Below are 14,107 nucleotides of genomic sequence, written 5' to 3'. Positions count from 1 at the left end.
ATTGGTTAGGGGTACAAGAAATTGTTTTAACAGAAACTTGTACATCCCATATTAATTTTCTTTTTAAATATCTTTCATATGAGTTTTTCAATCATTTATAACAAAAAGAAGTTGAAATTATATGCTTTTTGTCCTAAAAAAAGAGAAAAATTTCAAATTTACAAATTTGACAGCATGGTAAATCGACAAGAAAAAGCAACAAAATTTTATAAAACTTTCTTATATTCACCCTTGTCGTGCGGGGGCCGTAATATTATGGCCATACCCAGACCACCGTTATTTTGGCATCAATGGCACTCCATACATTTAGAGGTCATAGTAATGCCATTTAATTCGTAGTGTATGCACGTTTTCTCAATCTGACACTATTGATTGTCATGTTTCTAATTTTTAATATTCATTTTGAGCTCAAATACGAAATTCAAAATTTGAAATCGGACAAAATTGGGTTTTTTGGAGGGGTGGGCTTACCTTCAAGGTCTGAAACACGGAGTTATGAGGACTGAAACCTTGACAAATACTGTTAACCTAAAGGCACATAACGATTGATCATGTTAATTATCAAAATATGACAAGGAAACGACTACTTAAAGTCCAGTTAAAGTTCAAAATCGCAAAAAATCAAACATTTTGTGAATTTTGGTGTACGGTAAATGACCTTCTTTACACTGATGAACCCAGATCAGTTTCACTCGGACCTCACAACTGTTGTGATAAAAGTGTTCACTGGTGTCCACTCTACATGAAAACTACAGATGGATGCATCTATCAGCATCTCTTGGACTTACAGGTCAAGAAAAAGAATGAAAAACGTCAAAATTAATACTTTTTGCACCGGAGGACCAACTTTGGGGCTAATTCTTGCCCACCCTTCCCTGCCTCATCACCCCAACCAACCCACCCTGTGATTCCCTATCTTTTATTTATTGCAATCAGTATGCATTAGCATCAGGGTACAGCTCATTTGCATATCATTTGCATATTTTTGCAAATACTTGAAATTTAGACAATTTCTGAATTTATAACAACTCAGCATGGTAAGGGTTAACACCTACCAATATTTTTTTTTTGTTAAAATCTATTGAGATTGGTTCACTTAAAAGTTCAACTCTATTGAAAGTATGAAAATAAGTTTAATTGTGAAACTATGATTTTTTTTTCATGATAATAGCCCAAAATAGGGTAAAAACTGTTGAAAAATGTGAAAATCATCAGAATCAGGTACTTTCAAATGGCTGGAGCAAATAAAGAAGTGCACCTAATTTAGTTGTGAAATGTTTTCCCTGAACACATTTCTTAATCTAATTATGTCTTTCCCTGAGGATTCTTCTGCCATGAAATGTAAAGGGGTTTGAGATTTTTTTAAATATTTTTCATGAAAAGTATTGGGTATATAATAACCATAAATTCCTGCATATCTAAGCAGGTTTGCGTGTTATTCATATGAATCAAATAAAAAACTTTAATCATATCATCATCCAAAATATTAAATGTCAATAGCCTTCCTGTCTTTTTATGACAATCCATCTATGAAATATTGACTCAATATTCAACCTTGGATAACCTTCCTTTAAACAGACAAAACTTCATACTATACATCAACGAAATATTTACTGTATATATGGAAAAAGTTTCATTTGGGAATTGGTCCTTTGAATTCATAATTTTTTGTTGTATGCTCAAGTAATAAGTACCAGAGGTGAAAGAAAAGACTTCAATTTATTTGAATAAAAAGTTGTTTCTTTGAAATAAGATAAAATCAATCTACAACAAGCACTAAGTCAATGGGTATCTTATAAAGTCAAACCTAAATCAGCACAGACTGATACATACAGAGATAGGCCAGTTCATGGATACAGTTTTCAGACGAATCTGTCATGTGACTTCCATCGCCACGTGACAAAAATGTATGCATAGAAAATTCCTACACATGTTGAGCAAACAGGTGAAAAAGTTTTATCTTATACTCACTACTGCACTAAATATTTGGGAAATTAAAATCTAAAAGGATGGTCACCCTCCCTCAGTCATACGACAATCACGATTATGTACTTACGGAACATTAATTATTTTTATACTACCCCACATAATGTTGTTTATGAAAGTGCTGGAAACTTTCAATAGAGCAGGGATACAGGCACGCCTTCTATCTGGTAAATGACGACATAAAGGCGTGCGAAATTGGTGATCTTTTCCAGTGAAAGACATATCATGATTCCAGAAATGACCTCTATAATATCATTTATTCTGATGACTGTTGTAATGATTGTGTATGCAAAATTACACTTAAAGCATAAGACTTTGATCTAATTAACACCTGTTAATAACAATAACAAATTTAATTTCATATGAATGAATGAATGAATGCATACAAAATACTACTAAAATTAAACTAGAGGCTCTAAAGAGCCTGTGTTGCTGACCTTGGTCTATGTGAATATTAAACAAAGGAAGCAGGTTGATTCATGACAAAATTGTGTTTTGGTGAAGGTACTTTGCTGTACATTATTGCTGTTTACAGTTTATCTCTATCTATAAAAATATTCAAGATAATAACAAAAAAACGGCAAAATTTCCCTTAAAATTACCAATTCAGGGGCAGCAATCCAACAACCGGTTGTCCAATCCAGCTGAAAATTTCAGGGCAGATAGATCTTGACCTGATAAACAATTTTAACTCCGTCAGATATGCTCTAAATGCTTTGGTTTTTGAGTTATAAGCAAAAAAAATGCAATTCACCCCTATGTTCTATTTTTAGCCGTGGCAGCCATCTTGGTTGAATGGCCGGGTCACCAGACATATTTTTTAAACTATATACCCCAAAGATGATTGTGGCCAAGTTTGGATTAATTTGGCCAAGTAGTTTCAGAGGAAAAGATTTTTGTAAAAGATAACTATGATTTACAAAAAATGGTTAAAAATTGACTATAAAGGGCAGTAACTCCTAAAGGGGTCAACTGACCATTTTGGTCATGTTGACTTATTTGTAAATCTTACTTTGCTTAACATTATTGCAGTTTACAGTTTTTCTCTATAATAATATTCAAGATAATAACCAAAAACAGCAAAATTTCCTAAAAATTACCAATTCAGGGGCAGCAACCCAACAACAGGTTGTCCGATTCATCTGAAAATTTCAGGGCAGATAGATCTTGACCTGATAAACAATTTTACCCTGTCAGATTTGCTCTAAATGCTGTGATTTTGAGTTATAAGCAAAAAACAGCATTTTACCCCTACGATAATGTTCTATTTGTAGCCATGGCAGCCATCTTGGTTGATTGGCAAGGTCACCAGACACATTTTTAAACTAGATACCCCAATAATGATTGTGGCCAAGTTTGGTTTAATTTGGCCCAGGGTTGGCAAAAACCCGGGTTTTATATGAGTATTGCCCAGCCCAGTGGGAAATACTGGGAAAACCCGGGTTTTACTGGGTTTTAATGGGTAATACTGGGCAATACTGGGTAATATAAAATACTGGCCTGAATTTTAAAGAGCATTCATTGATCAAACTCAATTGCAATACATTTAAGATACAGTCGACTCTCGTTATGTCGAAGTCAGCCGGACCAGAGAAATATTTCGAGACACACGTAGTTCGACTCAAACGAACACCGGAAGTTCAACAATCTAAGGGACACAACTCTTGCTTAGCTTGGTAAAGCTAAAATAAATCCGGGTGAATATGGCAAGGGGATCGATATTCTAGTATCAGATCGATGTATTTGTATGTCACAGTCTTTTATTATTATAATGACATTATTTTTACTTATTCAATTGTTTCAATTAAAATAAAATCCGATGGCTTTTCCAAGAGAGTAATTTCCAATCGATAGTTTCGTTATTCAGGTCGGTTATAGCTGACAAAATTGTTCATTCTTGGATACAAGAGATTTAAGAAAATTTTGATTTCTAATCATTTTGTTTTATCTCACTCTTTCTTTTCAAAAGAAAATATAACAAGATTAAAGACGCCGTTTGAGTAGTTTTTAGGTGATCATCAACGGAAGCCATAATCCTCACTTCACACCCAAGCTCATTAGTGTAAATCACAAATTAATTGTTTTGTAAACATTTCAAAAACTTTTTCATGAATATTAACAATGTATCACTAATTATTTATCAAAATTCTATAAAAAATAAACTTAGGTAAACACTCATGGAAATAGCATGTCATAAATCAATACAGTGGTCAGTGACCGGAAATTTAATTACACGTGTATTGTCAGATTAACTATTCAATCCATTTAAATCCCGGAGGTCATGTTTTGACATATGTGTATAGTTCGAGATAAAAAAGAATTTTGAATGCTTTTGTTAACCTTGGGACCGTAAATTTAGTTCGACTCAACCGAAATTTCGACTCATCCAATTTCGACTCATCAGGAGTCGAATTACATACTTTTGTATGGAATAAAGTTCGGGACCACGTGAAAACTTCGACTCATCCGAAATTTCGAGTCAACCGAGTTCGAGACAACGAGAGTTAACTGTATTTATAAACACATTTTCATTTATAAATTAGTTTACTTGTTTGAGAGTGATAACACAAGTGTATATACATTTGAAAAAGTACTATTCTTGCAACTATGAGACAAGTAAACATGTAGGCACACATTACACAAATATTAATGGAAAAGGCTTTTATCAATAATTCTCTTCTAAAAGTCTATTAAATCTCCCTCTCGTCTAGATTGGTCAAACTGTTAACATACATTCAAAGAATTCATTTTTCAAATGTATATATCTTACATTTGATTAAGAATTAACAAGAAAATGTATTAAAACATTGATAAAATAGTCTAATAAAAAATTTCGCATCATGATCCACACCATTTTAACCCTGGCTCCAACACTGACTTTCACATATATATATTCTATTCAATAAATATTTTATAGTTATAAATATAAAATAAGAATTAGAATTTAGGCAACCATTGCTAAGAAAACCATGAATACCCTTTCGCTATATGTCTGCCATAACTAGACACAAAAGTTCCAGTAAAATTTTAACATCACAAGTCAATACACCTTATCGCTTATCCTGGCTGACCCGGCCGCTTGAACTTTTGACGCATACAACAATCACTTTTCCATTGTGGCGTCAGATATTTTGTTTTGTGACGTCAAATTTTTACAGGAACCTGTATAATATCCAGTAATGGCGGACAAATAGCGATAAGGTGTATAGAAAATATCTCAAGCCACAAATTGGCACAATGGAAAAGTGATTGTTGTAAGACATCTCGTGTTAAGAGGCGCAGTTTATCTGCCTCTGGTGAAGTGGAGCAGATTTCAATAGCTAAAAGGTCTATATTTGGACTAATGGACCCAGATTTACTCTGCACACCTCCAGATGGGAGGTTGAATCACACCAAAAAATACCTATACCATTTTTAGTGAATTTACATAGTGCAGGCAGAGACATATATACACATGTGTATATATTATATGTGTATATATTATATGTCTCTGGTGCAGGACAATTTTCCACATAGTCATAGAACACAAATATAGTGCTCCTTGTAGTGTGGAGGTGGAACTATATGGATCAAAACCTACACAAATACTTAACCTACTGAATCCAATCGACTAAAGTAAGTTTAAACCTTTAGTCCTAAGATTCATACCCCGCCAGATTTCAAGGGACTTAATGCATGTATGCCAAGAGAGAACCTAGCCTTAGGTGAGATGATGAGATATGCGTAGTTGGACCAGGATCCAGACTAAACAGAAACTAATTTTCAAATCTGAACGAAAAAAGAACGAGTATGTTCCGGAGCCGAAGCACTCCTACTTTTAAACGTTTTTTTTTAACAAAACCTGGGAACAGTATATCTAATATATATTATGTTCCTGACAAAACGAATTCTTCTTAAACTAATTAAGTAAGTAAGTAATGAAAATGTAAATAATTATGTAATAAATGATGAAATCTTATTTTACTTGAAATTAGACATAAATCCTTTGCCTGAGAAATAAAATATCAAATATGCTACGAATAGTACGAAAATGTGCTCTGTCAACATAAAAATATCAAATTATTAATATTCATACAGTGGAATAAGGTAACAGTAGCAATAGCTGAGATATATATTATTGTTTTATAACATATATGTTTTCAAATTAATATACAGGACTTTGTAAAAATAAAAATATTCTGTTATCCGAACATACGGGCATTTTTAAAATCAGTTTTCTCCCTTTCTTAGTAACGCCGATTTCCGTTGATAAGGCGGTGAAACATTGTTAGTATGGTTATCGTGTTAATAAAATTTCATCGTGAATTAATGTGTATTTTTTTTCGTGTACTTGTTGTGATGTAGGTTTGTTAAAATCGTAACTTGAAAAGCTGAAATAATTATTAATCTTTAACACTAAAAATGCAGCTAGCCTACAAATTTCCGCTTTAAAATTCAATTCTTTCACTCTCTTGTATATATAATTAATTCATAATCTGCAGAAAAATTAATTAAAACCATTCTTATTATTTCATTCCTTTTTCTTTCTTTCTACTGTAGTAGAACCGAGACGACTTACTGAGTGAGAATACAATATCACATCTTTGCAATCTTTGCCTTGTTTAATTTTCCTTAATCAAGGTCATGTGCAAATTAAGTTAGGTAATAAAAATGTCGACATCAAAGAAACGTTGAGAAAGGTAAATATTAACCTGGTCATCTGGCCATGGTTGATTTTTGGTATCCAGCCGGGTTATTAGGTACGTGTGAAGTTAAGGATGACAGTGGTAATTAAGAATACTAGAATTTCTTCTAAACTTTAACAACAAAATGTTGATGTTATGATGTTAATTCAGAAACGCGAACGAAGACATTACTTATTAAAGGTGTATGAATATTCATTGATTGAGATGATAAACATTTGAAGACATTAAAACAAAAACGCACGTTAAAACATTAACCCACAGAAAAACTTATTTTTGAATATAATTTGGTTACTGTCGAAAGGAATACACATAACACTCAGACGGAGAAAGAAGATAATTTTTCTCATGGGTTGGTGATTTTTTTTATTATAAAATCATTCTACATGGCATATATATCATATACATCTTATTATTTATTTTACTTGTATATCTACATAATGTATATGCATGTCGCGAGCAGAAGCAACCTACCCGGCACCGTTTTCTTCATTGCTTTAATATAGCATCTCAAAGAGTTAAAAATGGGGAAATGCAAGATGATTGTGAAGTAAAAAAATCAACTTCGCATCACCAGATCTAGCAGTACAAAGTGTGAAATTGGTGTTGAATCGTGATGTATAGTGAAGGAACAAAGAAAATAAATATAAAGCAACTTTTCCTGTGTCACCTATGCCTGTAACAGCATCCATTTCTTCATTGCAATGGGCATCTGAACGAAATATGAGCTTACTATACTGTTCTTGGTTTTTTGGTTGTCAGTAAATTTTTATTTTTTCTATGCGTAATTTGAAGATAACTGTAAAGTTTATTTTAAGCTTGGCTTACAAACAAAAGTGTTTAGTTTCAAGTTACCTTATAAGCGACGTGTAAAACAATCACACCTCTTGCATTTTCATAATCAGCTATTCGTGACATTGACAATATGTACCTTTCAAGAATTATCCATAACAATGTAGAATTCTTACTTCAACCCTTCATGACAGTCATGTTCTGGAGGTTAATAGAATTAATGACGCCAGCAAACAAGTTTATCCCCGCCACATTCTGTGTGTGTATAGAGTCCAAATTAGGAGCCTGTATTCAGCCGATGGTTGTTGCTGTATATCATATTTGTTTTTCGTTTCTTGTTTTGTTCTTATATCAGGTCGTTAGTTTTCTCGTTTGATTTTATTTTTTACATTTTTCATTTTGGGGCCTTTTATAGCTTACTATGCGTTATGGATTTTTCTCATTGTTATAGGCCGTACGATGGCCTATAGTTGTTAACTTATATGTAATTTGGTCTCTAGTAGACAGTTGTCTAATTGGCAATCAGTAATGTTCAAGTTTTACATGTAATAAGTTAAAGCCCTTTCTACATAAGAAAATGCCTGTACCAAGTCAGGAATATGACAGTTGTTATCCATTCGTTTGATGTGTTTGGGCTTATGATTTTGCCATTTGATTAGGGACTTTCTTTTTTTAATTTTCCTCGGAGTTCAGTATTTAAATGTGATTTTACTTTTTTCAATAGCTTCAAAATTTGGTGATAAAGTGTCGGAAATTGAACATGGTGAGATCATCCCTATTCAATAGTACCGCATATCACTTTCAATGTAACCAACTCCTGCAGTTTGAGAATTTATTGTACATGTTGACTTTGCAATTGTTTGTGCCTCTGAACTCATAATTGTGGCACATAAGTAGTACTGATGCATTTTGATCTTGAGAGAAGCTAGATACATCACGTAAGACAAGTATCTTATTTTTAGCGTGTTTAACATGCAGAGAGCAGTGGCGGATGCAGGAATTTTCGAAAGGGGGGGTGCTAGCCCAGGGCAAAGGGGGGTGCAGGGGGGGGGGGTGCAAACATATGTCCCGATTCAAATGCATTGATCGGCCAAAATAAAGGGGGGGTGCGGACCCCTGGAACCCCCCCCTCTGGATCCGCCACTGGAGAGTTCTATTTCAGTCAGTGTGTGCTGGTACGTGAAAATTCTTGTTTTCCAACGTAACTGTTTATAGCCGGTCAGTAATGGTGGCGTTGCATCAATTTTTCTACAATTTCTGTATCAAATTAATTAATCGGTCAAAATATGACACTTTTTTGAAAATTCATTACAAGTAACTGTTTTTAAAGGCTCACTCTAAATGTACAATAAATATACAAGTAATTGTATAAACGGCTTGCCTTGTACACAGACTACCCGGAATTTGAAAGATATGTAATTACCAAAGTTTCGAAATATTTATAAAATGACATATAATACTATATAAAATATAAAGTTTATTTTAATCTGGGACATCATATGGTTAGAGTAACAGGTTTTGATAAAATTTGAATCAGATTAATTCAATTTTCGATAAATATAAAAATATACATATGCATCGATTTCATCAGTGCTTCATTCATAAACGTAAGTAAAAATTATTAATCAAAATTAAAATAGTTAATTCAGATTGACAATTGAAAAAGATAAAAGATTTTTTTTTTATCTTTTTCACACCTTGTCACCTGATAACAAATGTTTATTACCAATTAACAGGCTCTATTATTTCAAATACCCCTCGGATATAGGATGATCAGCGTATCGATGGAAAAGCGTCACCTACAGTGATGCCCGGATGCTGTATCTAAGTGCTGCTACGTCACGCCGGATATTTGCAGCAATGAAATAACGAAAGTCAGTCACGAGGTAACGATTTTGAAGCGGTGAAAAAGCGACCAAGGTAAGTAAAAGTATCTAAACTTCTTTTCTGCGAATTTTTAGCATCAAATAATGTATTGCGCAGATGGTTTATAATCATAATCTATATGAAAATATAAAAACAACACGTCTAAATTTGCATGCGTCCGCTTTTCTGGATTAACCTCCATCATGAACGCCAAAAGCAGAATATTTAAAAGCCAAGGATGTATAAGAAGCGAAACAGTTAAGCTATATAACCGGAAAGGACCTTATAAATAACCAAAATCCATCTAAGGTCAACTTTTCCTGGGCTATGTTTAGTTTAAATATATTAATTTATAGTGGATTTGAAAACAAATTATTACAACTTATATTAATGAGGGGGGGCAAGGGGGGTCCCAATAACAGCAAAACAGCAAATTGATTTGGCTCATAACAGATAACAAGGAATTAAAATGGACAAAAACAGATAACAGTAAATGAAATATTAAAATAATTCGGTCTTTGACAAATCAGTATTTCTTATTACGGATATAATCCTTTGTAATGCATTCCATTTTTTATGACTATGTTTTTAGTATTAATTTATGTATCTAGAATGTGTTTAAATTACTACTCAATATATTATAATATTTTTATACGCTCGTTTACGGAACGTATTATGGTATACTGTTGTCCGTCTGTTGTCAACATGTCGGACATTAACTCAAAAACTCTTTAACCATTTGCATTAAACTTTGGGAAATTGTTTATATCTATTGACGTGAGCTCTCCCTTTTTTTTTTTCTTTTTTTTTTTTTATAAATTTTAGATTTTAAGTTTCTGGGTAATAGGTTTTTATTCAATAAAATTGGTGTTTTTTTTCAGTTTTCTGATAATATTTCAAAAATGCTTTCACAAAGCAAGGAATTTTGGTGAATTGTTTATATCTATAAACATGAGGTAACTTTCAATTTTTATAAATTTTAGATTTTACGTTTCCGAGTTAACGGGTTTTATTAATTAAAAAGGGGTGATTTTCCAGTTTTCAGACATTAACACAAAAATGTTTTCAGCAGTTCTCATGAAACGTTGGTGTATTGTTTATATATATTGACTGAAGCTCTCTTTGTTGCTAATAAAAAAAGTGACCTAAAAGAGTTTGAATATTCTGACTTTTTCTAAATGACCATTTAATGAGGTGTGTGAATTTTTCTTAATAAAACTATGAGGCAAAGTGGTATATAGGGTAGAAAAATCAAAAGAACCAATTATAAGCAATTTATCAAGTACTTCGAACGAATTTTGACACTCTAAAAGCAATTTATTCCACTATTTTCAAAGGCCTTATTTGAACAATTTTTTATCAGCTGAGGTTTTTGATTGTACCAAGTGTACTAGTAAGTAGAATACATAGTTTAGTAGGGAAACAATGGCTTGAAACGAAATAAATCTTTGTTTGTAATGAGTTATGTGCAGCTTCGGACCCAAGTACATGGTCGGAACTTTCATTGTACAATGCATTCGGTTCTGCTTTGAAAAGAATTACAGAGCTGAGTCTATGTACCATATTATATAAAAGGTTAAGTGGTTGTTAGGACCTAGTCCTTAATTGAGATCCTTGTCAGATATTCCTGGCCATATGTTTTCCTTTTTGTCATATTAAGAATTGTTTTAATTTATTATGTTCGTACGGAAAACAAGGAACATTATTCTCATACAAAAAATTAAGATAATTCTAAATACACATTCATAAAAAAATGGAATTTATTACAAAGGATAATCATAAGATATACTTGAATTGTCCTGGACCTCACTTCTGTGATGGGTATATGTTAATGGAATCCTTCTCTGAATACGGGACAAACATATTAGTAGTGGTAGACCCCAATGGCCAATGATCTTCAATTTATACCGAAAATTGACTGTCAAAAAAATGCTAACATTCCAATTTTCAATAACAGTTAACAGCAAATAAAATATCACAATAACAGATAACAAAAAAACTAAAAGCCCAATAACAGCTAACAAAGAATAAGGCAATAACAGCTAACAGCAAATATATTTTCAAAATAACAGATAACAAAGAATTAAATTGCCCCATAACAGCATAACAGTTAAACCCCTTGCCCCCCCCATTAATCCTTTTCCACTTTGCAGGTGCGAGAGTTGCATTGTAGCGGCATTAGGAGTAATGCTGAGACAAGATGGGCAAAAATGACATTGCCCTCAGGTAATAAACTCTTTGTAGGTCCAATATACCATCCACATACAACATACATAAACAGTCTATGAATGAAATAAAGAAGAACCTAGAGAAAGCAGCTAGTTTTGAAAACCAGACAGTATGGGTCGGAGGGGATTTCAACCTACCGGACATAGCGTGGAAAGACCTGTCCAACACTCAAGTCAAAGAAAATGGTAAATACACAGAAATGCATAAAGACTTTATAGATCTCATAACAGACAGAGGCCTGGTACAACTAGTCAATCAAATCAAATATCAATCAAAGAAAATCAGACACAAAGAAAAGTATACCAATATTTGAGACCATGAACGTAGAAACAAAGAATTTTGGAAACCCCTTTATCATAAATCATCAAAATAGTACAGATATAAACAAAATGTGGGAGGGATTTAAAGATGAGAAAATAAACTTACTAACAAGCACATATCATAGAGAACAATTAAACATCAACATGGATACCCTTAGATAACCATTGAACTGCGCAGGAATATGAGGAAAAGGGACCGACTATACAACAAAATAAAAAAATCAGTAGATAACGGGAAAATGAGAACAGCATTATTATAAAAACCCGAAACATCTAGTACAAAAAGAAACACGTAAATGCTACTGGAACTATGTATCAAACATCGTAGCGCCGGATGATAACCCAAATCCAAAGATTTTTTTTTTTCTCTTTTTTAAAATGCATGAGGAAAGAAACAGCGGGAGTTCCACCATTGAAACACGAAGGACAAAGATCAAATGACACAGTTGACAAAGCAAACACATTAAACCATCAGTCCCAATCAGTGTTTACTGAAGACAACAAAACTGAAATGCCACATATGGGAAATAAAAACTTCAACACTATGAATGACACCAACATCACAATAAATGGAGTAGAAAAGCTGCTGAAAGAACTCAACCCTAAAAAAGCAAGTGGGTCAGACCAACTCACCCCAAGAATACTAAAAGAACTCCATCACGAACTACCTACAACAGATACTTTCAATAAATCCACGTTTCTAGGAAAAACACCAACAGACTGGAAACACGCATTTGTTTGTGCAATCTACAAGAAAGTACCACACCATGAACCAGCAAACTACAGTTCTGTCTCACTAGCCTGCATCCTTTGCAAGCTAATGGAGCACATCGTAGTATCCAACGTAATGAAACATCTAAAAACTAATAAAATACTATCTGAATTCCAACATTGCTTTAGAAGTAAGAGATCGTACGAGACACAACTCCTAGGCCTGATACATGATATAACATGTACAATGGACATGAAAACACAAACAGATAGGATAGTCCTGGACTTTGCAAAGGCATTTGATTAAGTCAGCCATCCACGCTGCTTCACAAGCTCAGACAATATAGGTAACGAGGAAGAAACCACAAATGGATCACAGCATTTTTAGATAACAGAACACATTAATGACATCACTGCATGATAACATACAGTCAACAACCCGCCTGTTTGCTGATGATTGCACCATCTGCCGGCCGATTAGAACTACCAAAGATCAAGCTATCTTACAAAAGATCTGACAACACTGACGAAATGGGAACAGAAATGGAAAATGGAATTTAATGTCAGCAAATGTAATGCGATGCACCTAACACGATCCAAAATCCACATAAAAGAACATTATTACATGCGTGGGGAAACAACTAGAAGTAGTCACAGACACGAAATACTTGGGAATTACCATCAAAGATGACCTAAGCTGAAACTTACACATAAACAACATTAATTGTAGCCAGTGTAAACCAAACATAAAAAAGCTCCAAAGCAAACAAATACCAATGCTGTCAACGTAATAATAAGACCAAGAGTGGAATACAGTGCAGCCAAATGGGATTCCTCTACGCCAGAAATTATAGACATAATAGAACGGGTACAAAGAAGAGCAGCTCGCTATATTTTCAACGACTACAGTAACGAATCGAGTGTCACAAGCATGATAAGCAAGCTTAACTGGATACATCTATACCAACGGAGAGCTAACATCAGATTATGCCTAATTTACAAAATTGTAAATAGACTAGTAACAATTCCAACAGATATTTACCTGATTCCATTAAACAGAACATCTAGACACTACAATAAAGACATGACTACTACAAGTTCTCATTCTTTCCAAGAACAGTAGTAGCCTGGAATAAATAACCGGAATCGACAGTGAAAGCGCCCACTGTTGAAGCTTTCAAGACACTGGTTACCTAGATGATGGAATGTTTTTTTTTCCTACACCAACTCAACAGTACAGCATGCACCGTATTTTATTTTTTGATCTTTGATCTTTTATTGTAAATAGACATTACCAGCACCTACGTAACGCACAAGTATTGAGTACTCATTATTGAGTTTATCTACTATACCTTAGAAGAAAAAGACTCGAAAAGGAGGGTGTCTTTTACGTGCACGAGATATTGCTCTCTCCTAACATGGCCAGCCATTTATCTTTTCCCTTCCGACGGACTTTCATCGTTTCTCAAGACCATACTTCGAAATGGTGTCAAGAGAGAGAGCCGGAAATTAAGTCCTTGA

The 14,107-nt window shown here is 33.6% G+C and overlaps 1 protein-coding gene across 4 annotated transcripts in view; it reads right to left on the bottom strand.

Annotated features, from left to right (window-relative positions):
* LOC143064162 (transcriptional activator GLI3-like) overlaps window positions 1-5,710 on the bottom strand; it is a 121,922-nt gene extending 116,212 nt beyond the window's left edge. For 2 of the 4 annotated variants that reach the window (XM_076236783.1, XM_076236788.1), the window contains exon 1: window positions 5,580-5,710. The gene's annotated coding sequence lies outside the window, so the exon portion shown is untranslated. The remainder of the gene's footprint in view (window positions 1-5,579) is intronic. The other 2 variants (XM_076236784.1, XM_076236786.1) reach the window with 2 other exon arrangements.
* Window positions 5,711-14,107: the final 8,397 nt, after the last annotated feature.

This window comes from Mytilus galloprovincialis, chromosome 2, assembly GCF_965363235.1.
Source record: "Mytilus galloprovincialis chromosome 2, xbMytGall1.hap1.1, whole genome shotgun sequence".
Lineage (NCBI taxonomy): Eukaryota > Metazoa > Mollusca > Bivalvia > Mytilida > Mytilidae > Mytilus > Mytilus galloprovincialis.
This window is presented reverse-complemented; position numbering and strand designations above follow the sequence as displayed.